Here is a 17,308-nt window from a genome sequence, read left to right on the forward strand (position 1 = left end):
AGTCACTAACTCTCATGAGATCGGATGTCTTTCTATGGTGGAGAATACATCTTAGCTTGGATCCAGTCTTTCTTAGGTTGTTGTCGGGTAAGCCTCCGGAGCCGCCAGAGTCGTCATTCCTGTTGCAGAATCCTTCAAAGGCTCCCAACTGCTCACACGGAGCCCACCAAACCCGTCCCGATGACCCCCAACTGTCCAAGTCAGTTCTCCTCCCAACCCATCTCCAGTCTTAGCTACAGCACCTCACCTTCTCCCAGAATGCCCTCTGCTGCCTCCTTCTGTAATTCTCGCTTCTCATTTGGTAAACTTCATCTCATCCTTCAAAACCCAGATGGAGTCTTCTTAGGAGTCTTCCCCCCTCTTCTGCAGAATGGTCATCCTCATTAGAGGGCCATGGATGCTTCTAGAATAGCCTCATTATGCACAAGTTATTTTGCTATGAGTATCTTCCTCTCTAAACAATAAGGCCGAGGATCTGTTTATTTGCCCTTGTTTTCTCTCTCATTCCGGCCTCTGGCCCCGTATCTGACGCAATGCCTACGAAGCAGTGACCATGTTGGACAGGCTGGTCCCACCGACTCTCTCTTCTCAGCCAGACTATCCTGACTACAGCTTTAACTGCAGCTAAGGTGCCTATGTTTTGGACCTTATGTACCCCGATGTCTAGGCTAGGCATGGTTCTTTAGAAGCTAAAACATCACATGGCAGGATGACCTGAAATAACGATGACTTGAGCTACCAGGCTATGCTTCTAGGAATGTGAGCTAAGAAACATGGGAATCAGGGGCTGGGAATATGGCCTAGCGGTAGAGTGCTTGCCTCGCATACATGAAGCCCTAGGTTCCAATCCTCAACACCGCATATACAGAAAAAAGCCTGTGACTCAAGTGGTAGAGTGCTTTCCTTGAACAAAAATAAGCCAGGGATAGTGCCCAGGCTCTGAATTTAAGCCCCAGGAGTGGCAAGAAAAAAGAAAAAGAAAAAAAGAAACATGGGAAGCAGGCAGGAGGAGAGGGAAGGTGTATGACTGAATCTGAAAGGAGAGAGGACAGGACTAAAGACAGCCATATCTACTGTCAAGTGCCCAGGGCTGCCTTAGCTCTTAGGATGCTGTCCAGTTCTTGCTTTGGGAGGCTCACCTTGATTTCTGAGAACTAGTGCTTCTTGATAGAAGCCATTCTCCAAGATGGCCCCATGATCACAACCTCCTGGTATCTGTCCTTGTACATCGCTTTTCACAATGAGTAAAGCTGACTTGTGCTACCAATATCCAATAGGATACTGAAGACATGATTGTTCTTCAATAGAAGTCTATCTTTCCTCTTAGATCACAGAAAAGATCGACGATTATGGCTTTCTCTCTTAAAGCACTGATTCTGGAAGAAGTCAGTCATTCAGTGGGGGAAGTTGAGGCACCAATTTGCAAAGTCTGTGCATGAGCGCACTTTAGAGGAGATGGATCCTACTTCCCTAATCAAGCCTTTGGTGACTGGAGGCCTGACAGGTACCTTGAACACATGATACCTAAGCCCAAACCCTCAACTAACCCACAGAAAATGCTGAGATGATAAATATTTGCTGTCATTTTATGACATTAAATGTTGGGGTAAGATGTTATATGATTTGTCTACAACAAAAATTCTGTTGTCAGCTTGTGTAAACAGTCATAAACAGCCTAATAGCTTTTTTGAACTGTATATGCCATGATGGTTTCATAGATTATATTGCCTTAGTAGCAGCATAGCTTTCTCAAGTTTGTTTAGGTACATTCTATGATGTTAGCACAATGACAACGTCACCTAATGATGAATTTTTCAGACTGTGTCCCTGTGTTTAGGCAGTGCTTGGCTCATGGTTACTTTGGGTGGTTAGTGGGTCCTACATACCAGGAGACATTTTTTGTGTGTGTGTGTGTGTGTGTGTGTGTGTGTGTGTGTACGTGTGTGTGTGTACGTGTGTGTGTGTGTGTGTGTCCTGGGACTTGTACTCAGGGGCTGGGCACTGTCCCTGAGCTTTTTGCTCAAGGCTAGTGCTACACTCCTTGAGCCACAGTCCCACTTCTGGCTTTTTTGGTGCTTAATTGGAGATAAGACTTTCATGGACTTTCCTGACCAGGTTGACTTCAAACTGTGATCCTCAGATCTCAGCCTCCAGAGTAGCTAGAATTATAGGCATGGGCCATAAGCTCCTGGCTTACCAGGGGACATTTGTGTCCTGAGACTGGCACATTAGAAGAGAAGAGGAAGAAACCTCTCTCTTCTTTCCCTCTTCCTCCTGCCCTTTGTTTCACACTCATTCATACATAACATGCTTGCAGTGATACTGTTTTCTTCAAAGAACCTTCATAGAAATTCCTTACCCCTTTCAGCAATTTCCATGTCTAAATATCTGTAGAGCTCAGATACACTTACAGCTACAGCTTTATATGGAAAACTTCTGCATGAATGTATAGATAATGTGCACTTGATAGTGCTTCCACTTATATACATGGCCAATAGATTGGCTCAACAAATATTTATTGAGTTCCTGCTATGAATAAGGAGTTAAAAGACACAGAAAAGCAGACATTAACCTTGACTTCAGAGAATTTATAATGTAGTAGGACTCTTCAATCATATTAAAAAATTAAATATTATGCAGCTACTTCTGAAGCTCTACACATGGGACTGGGCAGTAGCCTTATCCTGGGTGCTATTACAAAAGCTTTAGGTGGATAACCTTCCCTGCTAGAATATCACCTCTATGAAAGCAGAAATTGGTCCTTAACTCCAACACCCCAGAGCTGTAGTCAGCACATTGTGTTACACTTGGAACACAGTAAATATTTATTAGCAAATTCCACTGTGTCCTCATAATAACCTTATGAGAGATACTTAGGGTTTAGATCTTGAATCAGTCTCCTGAATTTGAATCCTGGCTCCATTACCTGTTGAGAAGTGCTCATGGAAGTTACTGTTTCTATGACTCAGTTTTCTAGCATGACAAGTACGATAATAATAGTACCTAGTTACACACAAAATAATACCGACTTATCATGAGGATATCATGAGATAATTCACGCAGCACACTTGGCACAGAGTTAGAGCCATACTAGACATGAATACTGTCACTCCAACGATCTCTGTTTCAAAGAAATGGAGGCTTGGAGACGCTCCCCTAAGCCACACCTGTTGGGGGTCCCACCAGGATGGATGGTAGGAGGTGCTCTGCTGCCAGCCACACCCCCACCCTTATGCCCGCAACTTTCTGTCACCCTGTCTTTGAAACAGGTAGTAAGAAAGCAGACCAAGGGGCTGGGAATATGGCCTAGTGGCAAGAGTGCTCGCCTCGTAGACACGAAGCCCTAGGTTTGATTCCTCAGCACCACATATATAGAAAATGGCCAGAAGTGGCGCTGTGGCTCAAGTGGCAGATTGCTAGCCTTGAGCAAAAAGAAGCCAGGGACAGTGCTCAGGCCCTGAGTCCAAGCGCTAGGACTGGCAAAAAAAAAAAAAAAAAAAAAGAAAGAAAGAAAAAGAAAGCAGACCAAGATCAGTGCATTTTCTTGTAAGATAAGGAAGAGTTTGTTTGCATCCAAAGATGACGACCCAGCCTCTTGAAAACAGTCTGTTCTAACCTGAGGCCAATGGGATCCTTGCCCAAGGAGCTTTTACTACTTTCCCTCTTGAGCGGGTTGACGGTTTCTGACATACAAGCTCTCCCGGGCTGGGGGAGACAGGCTGGCTCTTGCTGCCACAATTTCTGCACGACTCATGAGGCAGTTTATAGCACAACGTGGAAACACCAGGGACAGCAGGGTTACTAATCAGGCTGTCTGCTGATGAAAACTCTATTTGGATACAATAATGATCTAAAATAAACCTACAATACAATTACTGCCCTGAAGATGAGCCTGGCTGAATGACTACAGGAATATCACTCAGATAGTTCATTAACTAATTACCGAGCCCACAAACAGAGCTTCCTGCAAGCCAGGGGCTGTGGGGGGTGACTCACCGGGAGGAGCTCAGGGCCAGAGGGGCGTTCAGTTCTCTCTCCTAGTGCCAGTATCACAAGGTGGTGGTGGTGGTGGTGGTGTGTGTGTGTGTGTGTGTGTGTGTGTGTATGAGTGTCCACATTGGGGCTTGAATTTGGGGCCTCTCACTTTCACTTGGTTTTTTGCCCAAGATGGGTGCTCTGCTACTTGAGCCACCCCTCTACTTCTGGCTTTTTGCTGGTTAATTGGAAAGAAGAGTCTTAGGTTTTTATGCCCAAGCTGGCTTTGAACCACAACCCTCAGATCTCAGCCTCCCATGTAGCCAGCATTACAGGCATGAGCTATTGGCACTTGGCTTAGAGGGTAGCACTATTGACTGGAAGAGAAGAGTCCCTCCATTGCTGTCTGTCGCCCCCATGAGAAGGTACTATGGGAGTCCAGAAAGACTTCCATGCCACAGTCACAAGCCACGAGAACCCCTCCCTTTCCCCCTCCCCCCACCCCATGGCTCAGGGTAACTGAATACAGGATCTCAGATAACTTGGACAAGGTAGTGGCAATTCACTCAGTCTTAATCTATTGCCTTTGCTGTCTTAAAGGGTTGCGTGTTGCAAGGGAAAAATATTTATAAGGACAAAATGACTCCACTGCCCTACTGCCTAGAAGTACCTGCCAGAAAAGCCTGAGTTCGCAATACACAAGGTAGCTACCTGCTCCCTGAGGTAGTTGCCCTACCAGCAGAAGGGGATTTTTTTTTTTCCTTTTTGCCAGTCCTGGGGCTTGAACTCAGGGCTCGGGTTGCTGTCCCTGAGTTTGTTTGCTTGAGGCTAGCACTCCACCGCTTGAGCCATAGCTCCAGCTTTTTTGGTCTGAATAGAAGGGGTTTTTAAAAGTTGGTTTAAGCCAGGCACTGATAGCACCCTGATGAGCCTAGCTACTCAGAAGGCTAAGAGCTGAAGACTTCGGTTTAAAGCTAGCCCTAGCAGGAAAGTCTGTGAGACTCTTAGCTCTATTAACCATCTGAAAACTGAAGTGGAACTGTGGCCTAAAGTGGTAGAGCATTAGCCTTAAGCAAAAACAAGCTCAGGGATGGTGCCTAGGTGAGAGTTCAAGCCCCATCACGAACATATATATTGTTGCAAAGGTATCTGCAAGGTGTGCTGTAGGTGTCCTGCAGCTTTGGACAAGCCACTTGAATCTTAAGTTTGTTCAACTATAATGGAGAAGGTAATGCCAAGAGTAAGTCCATCAGATCCTTAGGACTGAAAAGATTTTTAGCCAGAACCCTGGCTATGGAAATGTGGAGCTAACACAAACTTCCGTAAGTGTTCTTCCGAGAACAATGCTCCTTTCCTAGCATGTAGCTCTGTCAGGGCTCAGGCCTCGTGTTCAGATTGCTAGTCTCGTGCTGGAAGTTACAAGCAACTACACTCCAGGTGCCAATGGCGCACATCTGTAATCTAGCTACTCAGAGGGCTGAGATCTGCAGGATTATGGTTCAAAACCAGCCAAGGAAGAAAAGTCTGCAACACTCTATCTCCAATTAACCATCAAAATGCTGGACCGGAGGTGTGGCTTGAGTGTTAGAACACTAGCCTTGTGAAGAAAGCTGAGCAAAAAGTATGAGGCCCTGAGTTCAAGCCTTTGGACTGGTAGGAAGGAAAGAAGGGAGGGAGGAAGGGAGGGAGGAAGGGAGGGAGGGAGGGAGACAGGGAGGGAGGGAAGGAGGGAGGAAGCAAGGAAGGAAGGAAGGCCAAGTATGCAAAAATTTTTCTCAACTTTTAGAATGACAAGAGCATTCTTTGTCCTGCCTGGCAAAAGTCTCTCAACAGTACCGTTTTTTTGGGGAAAAAATCTTTATGTGTGATATCACAGAGCCTAGCTGGCCACAGTTCCCTATTTTTCTATTTTCCTCCAAAGTCAATGCCTGAGATCTCTGGGAGCAAAGACAGGATTAACATTTCTCAGCCTAGTAAATAACACCCATCTGGATTCATCACAGGGCGCATTAGTGCTCCAACTATTTCCTGTAATCAGCTTGAACAATCTAGGTTACAAGCTTGGAAATTAAATTCTAGAAGTGATTTCCCCCATCTTGGATGCTGTTTCAATTACAGTGTCTTGCAGATGAACCTTGGGTTAAGCCGCAAACTTAAAAGCTCTGGCACTTACGTAATGAGTTGGCAGGAAGAGAAGCTGGCCATGACACAAGGAAGACGCCACCTGGAGGCCGAGACCACAATGGCTGGGAAGGGCAAGGCAGGGTGATGTACCTGCACTGAGCCCTTGAGACAAGCCAGCCAGCCAGAGACTCAAGCAACCACAGGGAGCCAGACCTGGACTCCTCCTTAAACACTTGGGAGCCGACGGAGGAGACAAATTACCAAGTCATTTCCAGGCAAAAGGTGCTGTGGAAGCAGTCACTCCACTGAGCTTGGGGCTGGGAGGAGCCCATGCTAAACTGACTCTCCAGGATTAAGCAAGAGTCAGGTGGTTATTTCAGGTAGAGGAATGAGCAGACAAGGCCCAAAAGGGACGCACAAGTGTGTGTACTTCACTTCTGTGCAACTCCAGCCCATGATTCAAGTGCAAAGACGACAGTGCCAGAAGACAGCTGGGTACACGCTGCCTTCCATCTTCAGGCACCGCCCCGGCATCTTGTCTTTAGCACACTAGGTTTCTAGGGTGTGAGAAATGGAGTCCCACGAGCCCTCCTAAGATTTGTAGGGGGCACACCTTTGCACTTCCAGGCTCCTTTTTAAGAATGCAATAGCGCCTCTGTGGCATTAGGCTTCGGTGGGTGGCAGAACAGCCAGTCTACCAGGGCTGAGGAACCAGATCTTGGGAGAAGGCCTCAGAACACGATAGTCAGGCTGAGAATGTCTCTCATAGGCCACAGGCATGAATATTAGAGTGGCGTCATTAGGGAGGGGCCATCGGGTGATTTGATAGCAGATACAACTTGGTTGAAAGTTCCTCCAGCGTGAAGATGAACTGGAAGTCAGATGGAGGCTCTTCCAGTTACTCACGAAGCATGTTTTTCTTCTCCTGGGTTCCACAAGTTGGGTGAAGGAGACTCAGTAAGTAAGTGAAGGCTGAGTAAAGGAGACCGAAGGATCTAGCTGCCATCAGCATACCAGGAGTCTAAGCCCATGTCAATTATGTCCTACCCATTCAGGTGCTTACTCAGATTTTTCCAGGGGGGTGTTTGGGATTGTCCCGTGATGTCCCCATGGTGGACACCAGGGTTAGCCTGCCTGTAATCACACAGGTACGAAACCAACATCAACCATTCCTCGGAGCCTCCTCCAGCTTTTCCTCCTCCCTGCTCTGCTTCCACTGAGCTCTCTGCACAAGAGCCTGCCAGCTCCTTGACCATCTTCTTCACACCAGGCTATGGGAAAAGGACCACCTGCTAGGAGTGATACAAAGCTGAGTTGTGTTGTTTTGAAATTCCAGAAGGAAAGATTTAATTTCTTTTCTTTTTTTTTTTTTTTTTTGGCCAATCCTGGGGCTTGAACTCAGGGCCTGAGCACTGTCCCTGGCTTCTTTTTGCTCAAGGCTAGCACTCTGTCACTTGAGCCACAGCGCCACTTCTGGCCTTTTCTATACATGTGGTGCTGAGGAACTGAACCCAGGGCTTCATGTATATGAGGCGAGCACTCTTGCCACTAGGCCATATTCCCAGCCCCAATTTAATTCATTCTGCAACTAAAATAAAAAAAATCCCACCAGGCACTGGTGGCTCATGCCTGTAATCCTAGTCAGGAGGCTGAGATCTGAGGATTGCAGTGTGAAGCCAGCCCAAGCAGGAAAGTCCATGAGACTCTTATCTCCAATTAACTACAAAAAAAAAGCCAGAAAGTGGAGCTGTGGCTTTAGTGAGTGGTAGAGTGTTAGCTATGAGAAAATAAATAAAGCTCTCATCCAGGCCCTGAGTTCAAGCCCCAAGACCAACACACACACACACACACACACACACACACACACACACACACACACACACATCACCTAAAATGGTATAGACCTCTAAAGTTGCTTTGCTTATCCAGGCCTGATTCGCAATCTGCACATGAGAGATAATACCTCCCTTTTAGGATTACAGTGGAGATTTAAAAGGTGGCAAAGGAGAAGCACTTGGTGCAGTGCTTGGCAGGGAACAAGTCTGACATGTTGTAGCAATTACCATCATAGCCATTCCAGAGACAATTTAGGATATCTTTCCAGAAATATCCCATGTTTGCAATAATATACATTTATACACACATGCACACCAGGAGTATTTTGGTTTTAGTTTTGTTTCTTTTTGCCAGTCCTGGGACTTGAACTCAGGGCCTGAGCACTGTCTCTGCCTTCTTTTTGCTCAAGGCTAGTACTCTACCACTTGAGCCACATCAAACCCAGGGCTTCAAGTATTCAAGGCAAGCATTCTACCACTAGGCCATATTCCCATCCCTTGTTTTTGCTTTTTGTCAGTAATGATGTTTGAACTCAGGGCCTTGAGCTTGCTCAGCTGATGCTCTACCACATGAACCATGCTTCCAGCCTAGTTTATTTTGTCCACTCTAGGCTGAGCTCTTTTGCTCAGGGCTAGCTCTATCACTTTGATCCATTGTGCCACTTCCAGTTTTCTGGTGATTAACTGGAGCGAAGAGTCTCATGGACTTTCTTGCCTGGGCTAGCTTTGAACCATGATCCTCAGGTGTCAGCCTTCTAAGTAGCTACCAGCCTAACTTTTTCAAATTTTTGCTGATTAATTGAAGATAGAGTCTCAAGGACTTTTCTGCCTGGCTGGCTTCAAACCTTATTCTTACAGATCTCAGCCTTCTCAGTAGCTAGGATTACAGGTAGAGCTGTATCTCTATCAAGCAGCTGTATCTCAAGCTATAGAGATACAGCTATCAAGCTGGGGCTTGATAGAGATACTATATTTAATGCTCTTCAACTTGCTATTTTCACTTAACAATAATCTTGGGTATGTTTCCACATTGACGTATATTGATTCCACACACTTTTTTTTTAATGACTGACCAGCATTTCATTACCATAATTTATATGTATAAAGGGGGAGATTTAAAATATACAACTACATATTTATCCAGGAGGGTAAAATGTAAAAATGCACATGGACAATCATTTGAAGAATTCAAAGGTAATTTTCAGCATTCACAAATCTGATAAACAATGCTACTCAGAGACAAACTGGAACCTCACATTAAGAGTATGATGGGCCAGAATGGACATGTCTAATGGGACAACTTAAAACTACTATAAATTACTAAACTTACTCCAGATTAATTTGGAACAGAATAGAGTATTAAAGGCGTGATAGTTGTTTGTTCAAGCTTTTAACTAAAACATAAAAGGTCCAGTGGTTTTAGTATTATACTTTCCAATTGATTTCCCAGCACCTCAAATTCAATCAGTGTCCTGCTGTTCAGAAGTATTTTGAAATCTGCCAAGTCTTAATTGAAGTAGAAGTGCCTGAAACCAGAGCAACAGGGAGTCAAATTTACGGAGGTAAACTGTTGCTGGCTCTGCATTTCAACTCCTCCTTGCTCCTGGAGCCAGTTTACATTCTGACTGTAGACTGGACGGTGGAGAACTGAATTAGACAAGGTCAGAGAAGCAGCTCTACTGATTCTTCTGACCTTTGGGTTCCTGTGGAACAAAGTGTTATGTTACAAGTTCCAGGGCCTGGGTCAGAGGGCACCTGGCATGGCTTCCATCAATAATTATGAAGCTCATAGAGTACGCTAGACCCTATGCCAGGAGCCTGAGATAAAAATGGACAAGGGGATGGGACTGGGGCTCCATCCTCACAGGGCTTCCATTTTAGTTAACGGTATTGATATAAATAAAAGCAAGCAAACCACATAGAGCTTTTAATTAGCACCATGAAAGAAAAATACTAAGTGACGATATACAGAATAACATGAGAATTTACTGCGTTGGTCTATTTTCTATCATGATAACAAATATCTAAGGCTGAGAACTTTATAGAGAAAAAGCTTTATTTAGCTCACAATTCTAGAGGGTCAAGAGCGTTGTGTCAGTGGGCTATTCATCTCTGGTGAGGTCTTCGTGACGGATGACATAATGGTGCGAGTATATGCAAGAGGGAGAGATTGCATGGTCAGACATAAAGTAGACTAGGAAGGAACCAGGCTCATTTGTTTCTTAATAACTCATTCTTTCTCTTGTTTTGCTTTTCTTCCAAATTTTGGAGACAACAGTCTCACTATGTAGCTCAGGCTGGCCTCAAACTCAAAATCCTCCTGCCTTAGTCTCCCAAGTGTGGAGATTACAGGCACGACCACCACAATCCATTACTGCAGGAACTAATCCAGTCCCGAAACCTACCTCAGTCCCGTCAGAAGGTGGAGCACATGGCCTAATTACCTTCTAGTAGGCCTCATCTCTTAAGGGAGCCACTTTGTCAATGTCATCATGAGGTCCAAGTATCCAGTACATAAACTTCTGTGATTACACACTCAAACTTCTTTTAAAACCACAGAACTTGGTTTGAGTAGATATGTGAACTATGATTTGACAGAGAGAAGGGTCCAGCTCTGGGGAGAGCTGAAAAAAGCATTCCAGACAAGAAGAGCAGAGACAAAGGCACTTGGTTAGGCTGCTTTATTATTATTTTTGTCCATTGTGGGCACTGGCCCTGAGCCTCACTGGGCTCAAGGCTAGTGCTCTACTATTTGAGCCACACTGCCACTTCCATTTTTGGAGTTGTTAATTGGAGAGACAAGTCTCACAGGGACTTTCCTGCCTGGGCTGGCTTCGAACCACAATCCTCGGATCTCAGCCTCCTGAGTAGCTAGGATTTACGTGAGCCACCGGTGCCTGGCTGCTTTGAATTCTTTTTTTTTTTTTTTTTTGCCAGTCCTGGGGCCTGGACTCAGGGCCTGAGCACTGTCCCTGGCTTCTTTTTGCTCAAGGCTAGCACTCTGCCACTTGAGCCACAGCGCCACTTCTGGCCATTTTCTGTATATGTGGTGCTGGGGAATTGAACCCAGGGCCTCATGTATACGAGGCAAGCACTCTTGCCACTAGGCCATATCCCCAGCCCTTTGAATTCTTAAACCAAGAAAAAATCCACATGGATCATGAGGAATTGAAACCAATTGGTGACAGATCTTGCAACGGTTCTACAGAACACAGGGAGTAGTTTAGATTTGTCCTAAATACTATGGAGACCATAGATTTGTAAGCCAACAATGGAATGGTCTGATTACTGTGTGGAGACACCTTTAAAGGAGAGAGACTAGTGGAGGAGGAGGCTGCCGATCATGCTGGGGGAAGCAGCAGCTGGAACCGAGGATAAACAGCATGGTCTAAATCCCCTCCATCGGGTCAGAGCCCTGCATAGGCTCAGAACACAAACATCTCCAGAGACTCCCAACCAGTTGCTCATGGCTTATTCTACCAAGCACTTGCCCAGCACATGGGCCATGTCTGGCAAACAGAAGTTAAGGCCACATGTGTCTCCCCAGGAGGATCAAAAATGATGGATTCAATGCAAGATGCCAGGGCACAGGCATTAGTGAGTGTGGACACTAGAGTTGAAGAAGGCAAGGACAACTTGGTTGGCATCCCACGTGCCTGCCTTCAGAACACTAGACAAAGCTATGAACTGTGATCTGTGGATGCCATTGTCCTTTCCCTCATCAGGAATGCAGGTTGAGCCATCTTCCATGCTGACACTCAACCCAGACCCCAACACTCACCGGTTTTGATGTAAAGATTAGCACTCCAACTCCCCAGGACAATCCCACAAGGAGGGGGAGACATGACAGTTGTGAAGGAATTATGGCAGGTCTTAAGAATCACTCTGTGTCTGCAGTTACTCAAGATCATCTAAGAAAAACCCACAACACTGCATTGGGGAGAGAACCTACAATTACAATTAAAATGATGCAAGGTAACTCTTGGTCACTCTAACCAGTTTGAGCCGGAGTTCAGGCAGTGGGCCTTGGCAGCTTTATTTTCTGTAATTGGGCAGAATGATACATATAACATGTAGCTGACTGTTTTAGCTTTGGAAATCAATATGCTGTAGGCATGTACCTACACTACTTTGTGCTTAGCTCACCTGCCTGCTAGGTAGCAATGGAAACCCTGAAGGGTCTTCCACTTTAAGTCACATTTGCATATCCCTGTTACCTGGGTCTAAGCTAGTGCCAGACAAGCATCTACCCCTGAGCTACACCCCCAGTACCACATTTCCTTGAACTCAGGGCCTGGGCACTGTCCTTGCCTGTCAAAGCTAGCAAGCACTCTACCACTTGAGCTACAGCTCCACTTGTGGCTTTTTTTGGTGCTTAATTGGAGATAAGAGTTTCACAGATTTTCCTGCCTGGGCTGGCTTCAAACTGATTCTCAGATCTCAACTTCCTGAGTAGCTAAGATTACAGGTGTGAGACACTGGCACCTTGCTCTACATCTGTTTTATTATTATTATTTTTTTTTTTGGCCAGTCCTGGGCCTTGGACTCAGGGCCTGAGCCCTGTCCCTGGCTTCTTCCCGCTCAAGGCTAGCACTCTGCCACTTGAGCCACAGCGCCGCTTCTGGCCGTTTTTTGTATATGTGGTGCTGGGGAATCGAACCTAGGGCCTCGTGTATCCGAGGCAGGCACTCTTGCCACTAGGCTATATCCCCAGCCCTCTACATCTGTTTTAAAAGAGGTGCTGTTCCTCAAATGGTTAGTTTTGAGTGTTTGCGAGAGACATTTAAGGTCTGACTCTACTTAATGCCTTTGACAAGCAAACCTCTGCTACTGGTAAACAGGTCACACGTATTACAGGCTTTGGGCTTAACAAGTGTTCCGTATGTTCAGCTAAGCAAACCTCTGGGCAAGGCTTGTAGAGACAAGACTGGAGCAAAGCTTGGATGGCTTTTACAGGCTGGTTTTTGAGGATGTATCTCCAACACAGGGGAAAAGAAGAGTGCTCAGGGAACAGTGTTGGCTCAACCTAGTGGGTGTGCAAGGCTGTGTTTTCCACAAAGGCAAACAGGCTGGGGCTGTGCCATGGAAACAAATCAAAATACCAGTCTGAACATTTGAAATTAAGTAATACTCTCTTTTGTTAAGAGGTGCAGCTTTTCTAATTGCTTTTTTTTTTTTTTGTCAGTCCTGGGGCTTGAACTCAGGGCCTGAGCACTGTCCCTAGCTTCTTTTTGCTCAAGGCTAGCACTCTGCCACTTGAGCCACAGTGCCACTTCTGCTGTTTGCTGTATATGTGGTGCTGGGGAATTGAACGCAGGGCTCCATGTGTATGAGGCAAGCACTCTTGCCACTAGGCCATATCCCCAGTCCTCTAATTGCTTTTAAGACCTTCTCTTTGACTCTGTTGTTCTGCAATTTCACTCTCTCCTATTGAAGAATGCATTTCTTTTTATCACTTCTATTGTTATGGCTTCAATTGCATCTACCCACCAGCTTCCATGTTGAAGTCCTAACTCCCAATGAATTAAAATGTGGTGTGTTTGATGATAAGGTCTTTAAAGAGGTTATTATTCTAAATGACGGCAGGACACACACACACACACACACACACACACAGAGGAACAGAGGAAAGACCATGCAAGGAAACAGTGAGTAGAAAGCTACCTGGCAGCTAAGGAGAGAGGTTTAGGAGAAAACCACACCAACATCTGAATTTTAGACTTATATTCTCCAAAACAGTGAGGATAAAAAAAAAAAAGACAAGAAATTTGTTACTCAAGCCACCCTGTCGGTAGTGGGGTGTATTTTTAGAATGGTACTAGCAAATGAACGCACTTCTAAGAAGTCATGCTTCTGGAAAATTCTACAACATTCCAATGTTCTAGAAAGAACATTGCTTCTTACTCTGTTTTCCTATTCTGTTCTGGATTTTAACATGATCTCTCTCTCTCTCTCTCTCTCTCTCTCTCTCTCTCTCTCTCTCTCTCACACACACACACACACACACACACAGACATTTTTTAACAGTTTCATCCATACTCCATGAGCTGTTTCATATTTCCCTTCTTCCAGAGTTGTATGCAGAGTAATTTCTTCAGCTCTTTAAGTTCACTCAAATTTGTCAAATCTGGCTTTGACCTGTCCACTACCTTTATTTAAACAATTATACTTTTCACTGTCAAAGTTTCATTTGTTTCCAAATTTATACTTTCCTTCCATTTCTTCTCTTACTCCTTTTTAGTCATTTGGAGGGTGTCTCTCTATAGCCCAGACTGGATTCAAACTCAAGATCCTCCTGCCTCAGCCTTTTCAGGGCTAGTCTTTCACTTCTTGGTACATTAGATTACTAACAATTCTCACTACCAGTAAGAGAAGCTAGAAACAAGTAATGACTTCAAAATGCTGGGGAGAAAGAAAAATGTAAATAAAAATAGCCTTTGTGATTGCTTTTTAGCATGAAATAAAAGGATATCCTAGTCAAATATTGAGAGGGATATGGGTTGGTTAAAAAAAAAAAAAGCAAAATTTGCCACATGGGGATAGTGATTGATTCAGGCAGGAATCATCAAAAATTACTAAAAACATCAATGAAAGTGTAGAGAAAAAAGATTTACCTAGACTCAAATGATTCTCTTATAGATGATTTACTAAGTACAAAGAGTAAAAGGCATCTTTCCAAAGGGGCAATCTGGTGGATGTTATTTTAAGCTAGTGTTAGACTTTCACCATTGTGACAAATACCTGAAAAAAATGACTTAAGGGAAGACTTACTTTATACATGGTTGCAGCCCACCATTTGAGAAGTGGTGGAGAAAAGCAGTTAACATCACACATCACAAAATTTCCTCCCTCACCTCTTTTTTTTTGGGGGGGGGGTTCACTCAAAGCTAGTATTCTACCACTTTAAGCCACCGTGCCACTTCCTGTTTTCTGGTGGTTAATTGGAGATAAGAGCCTTGTGGACGTTCCTGCCCCAGCTGGCTTTGAACTGTGATTCTTCTGAGTAGCTAGGATTACAGCGTGAGCCATCAGCACCTGGCCCCCCTCACCTCTTACCCCATCTGGCCTGCAGCCTACGGGACATAGCATCCACGTTCAGAGTGAGTAGCCCTCCCTTTGGTAAACTTCTGAAAACATTCTTACAGATATACTCAGAGATATGTTGCTAAACTCCTAGGTTTTTACCACTCAGATCAAGTTGACAGGATTAACTATCACATCAAATGATCAAACTTAACATCACCTGTAATGGACTAATCCAACATCAGGTAGCATGGATGTGATGTTCTGAGGGCAGAATATCCTCTGGTGTTTCTACCAAAAGGACTTAACGTGAATCTAATCATGAGGAAAAAGTAAGAAGAATCCAAATTGGGGACCTGAACTACTAAAAGCTATACATATAAGAGGACAAATACAATTGTGGTCAGTATTTTATTATGTTACGTTCAAAGGATATTAACATCAATTACCAGAAGTGTAAATTTTAATCGTGTGCCCTGGCAAATGTGACCCACTCCTGACAAGGTCCCTTTGGCCTTGTGGTTGAATCAGGTTCAGGATGGGAGGACAGGACCAGATTGTGCATTTCTTTTCCTGGAAGACAACCAACTCCCAAGAAAGCAGCTCTAGCTCCCTATTGTAAAAATTAAATTAATGTAATTTAGGGCTTGATAAATATTGCTTTGCTTGCTTTCCCTTCCCATCAAGGAAACTGCCATTTCCTGGCTCAATCCTTTCCACCATGATGGTACTACCTTTTCCTTTCTTCCCTGCAGGGTCCGCGGAAGGTGGAAGGCTCCTTAGGGCCAGAGCTCCCCCTGCTGGCTGACAAGCAGGAGCATGCAAGATGTGGGACTGGTCCTTCCTAAGGTGACATCAGCTTCTAATAACTGCCATGGTAATCTATAGCATGGCCTTGTTTAGCTAGAAAACTGTCAGCTGCTACAGATTAATAGTGTTAACATCAAGCATGGCAAGAGCTTCGGAGTCATCTAGTCTCTAGGTGACTTGTGGTATACTACTTACCATCTGAGCTTCAGTTCTCTCATCTTTACAGTGAATGGGTTCCGTGAGGAAGGGAGAAATTACATCTGCTGCCTGGGGAGATAAATAGAAGGAACGCACCCTTCTTAGGATCTCCTGGTCTTCAAATGTCCCGAATTAATTGATTTGTTTTGGGTTTTTTGCCAGTCCTGGGCCTTGGACTCAGGGCCTGAGCACTGTCCCTGGCTTCTTTGTGCTCAAGACTAGCACTCTACCACTTGAGCCACAGCACCACTTCTGGCTTTTTCTGTGTATGTGGTGCTGAGGAATTGAACCTAGGGCTTCATGTATATGAGGCGAGCGCTTTACCACTAGGCCATATTCCATATTCCCGGCCCCCAAATGTCCCTAATTGAGAAAACTAATTAGGAAGCCTGCTGACAAAGGAGATGTCTCTTGGGTCACAGAGCAGTGCAGAATGGCAGGAACTGAAACAAAACCTTAAAACCAGACAGGGATGCTGGGAATACCAGTGTTGTCTGCACGGTTCATAACAAGATTATCATTATTAAAAATCTTGGAAGTGGCGATGTGGCTCAAGTGGTACAGCACTAGCCTTGAGCTGAAGAGCTCAGGGACAGTGCCCAGGCTCTGAGTCAAGTCCCATGACCGACAAAAATCTTAACATTTGGGCTGGAGGCATGGCTCAAGCAGGAGCACGCCTGCCTATCAAGCGTGAAGCACTGAGTTCAAACAGTGGTATCACCATTACAAAAAAAGTGACTATTTCAAACTGGGTGCTGGTGGCTCATGCCTATAATCCTAGCTACTCAGGAGGGGGAGATCTGAGGGTTGTGGTTCAAAGCCAACCTGGGCAGGAAAAGCCTCGAGACTCTCATCTCCAATTAACCACTAGAAAAGTGGAAGTGGAGCTGCGGCTCAAAGTGGTAGAGCAAAAGAGCTCAGGGACAACGCCTAGGCCCTGAGTTCAAACAACAACAACAAAAAACCAAAAACCCCAGCACCTGTATTCAATATGTATACTTTGTTTCCTGACATTATTCCCTAAACAAAAGTGTAACAACTTTTTATATCACATTTACATTGTATGTGTTAGGTATTCTGAGTAATCTAGAGATTACTTAAGATATGCACTAGGATACCAGTGGCTCCTATGCAAGCAGTCATTTTATATGAGGGACTAAGCATCCTCCAGATCTGTGTATATACTTTAAAAAAAATAGAGTTCATACATTATTAGTCTTCCTTATCTGAGGTCTTACTGTCTGCAGTTTCTATTGCTCACAGTCAATCATAGTCTAAAATATAAAATGGAAAAATCAAGAAATAAACATTTCATGTATTAAATTGTTCATCATTCTGTGTAT

The sequence above is a fragment of the Perognathus longimembris genome, chromosome 2 (genome assembly GCF_023159225.1).
Source record: "Perognathus longimembris pacificus isolate PPM17 chromosome 2, ASM2315922v1, whole genome shotgun sequence".
NCBI classification, from domain to species: Eukaryota; Metazoa; Chordata; class Mammalia; order Rodentia; family Heteromyidae; genus Perognathus; species Perognathus longimembris.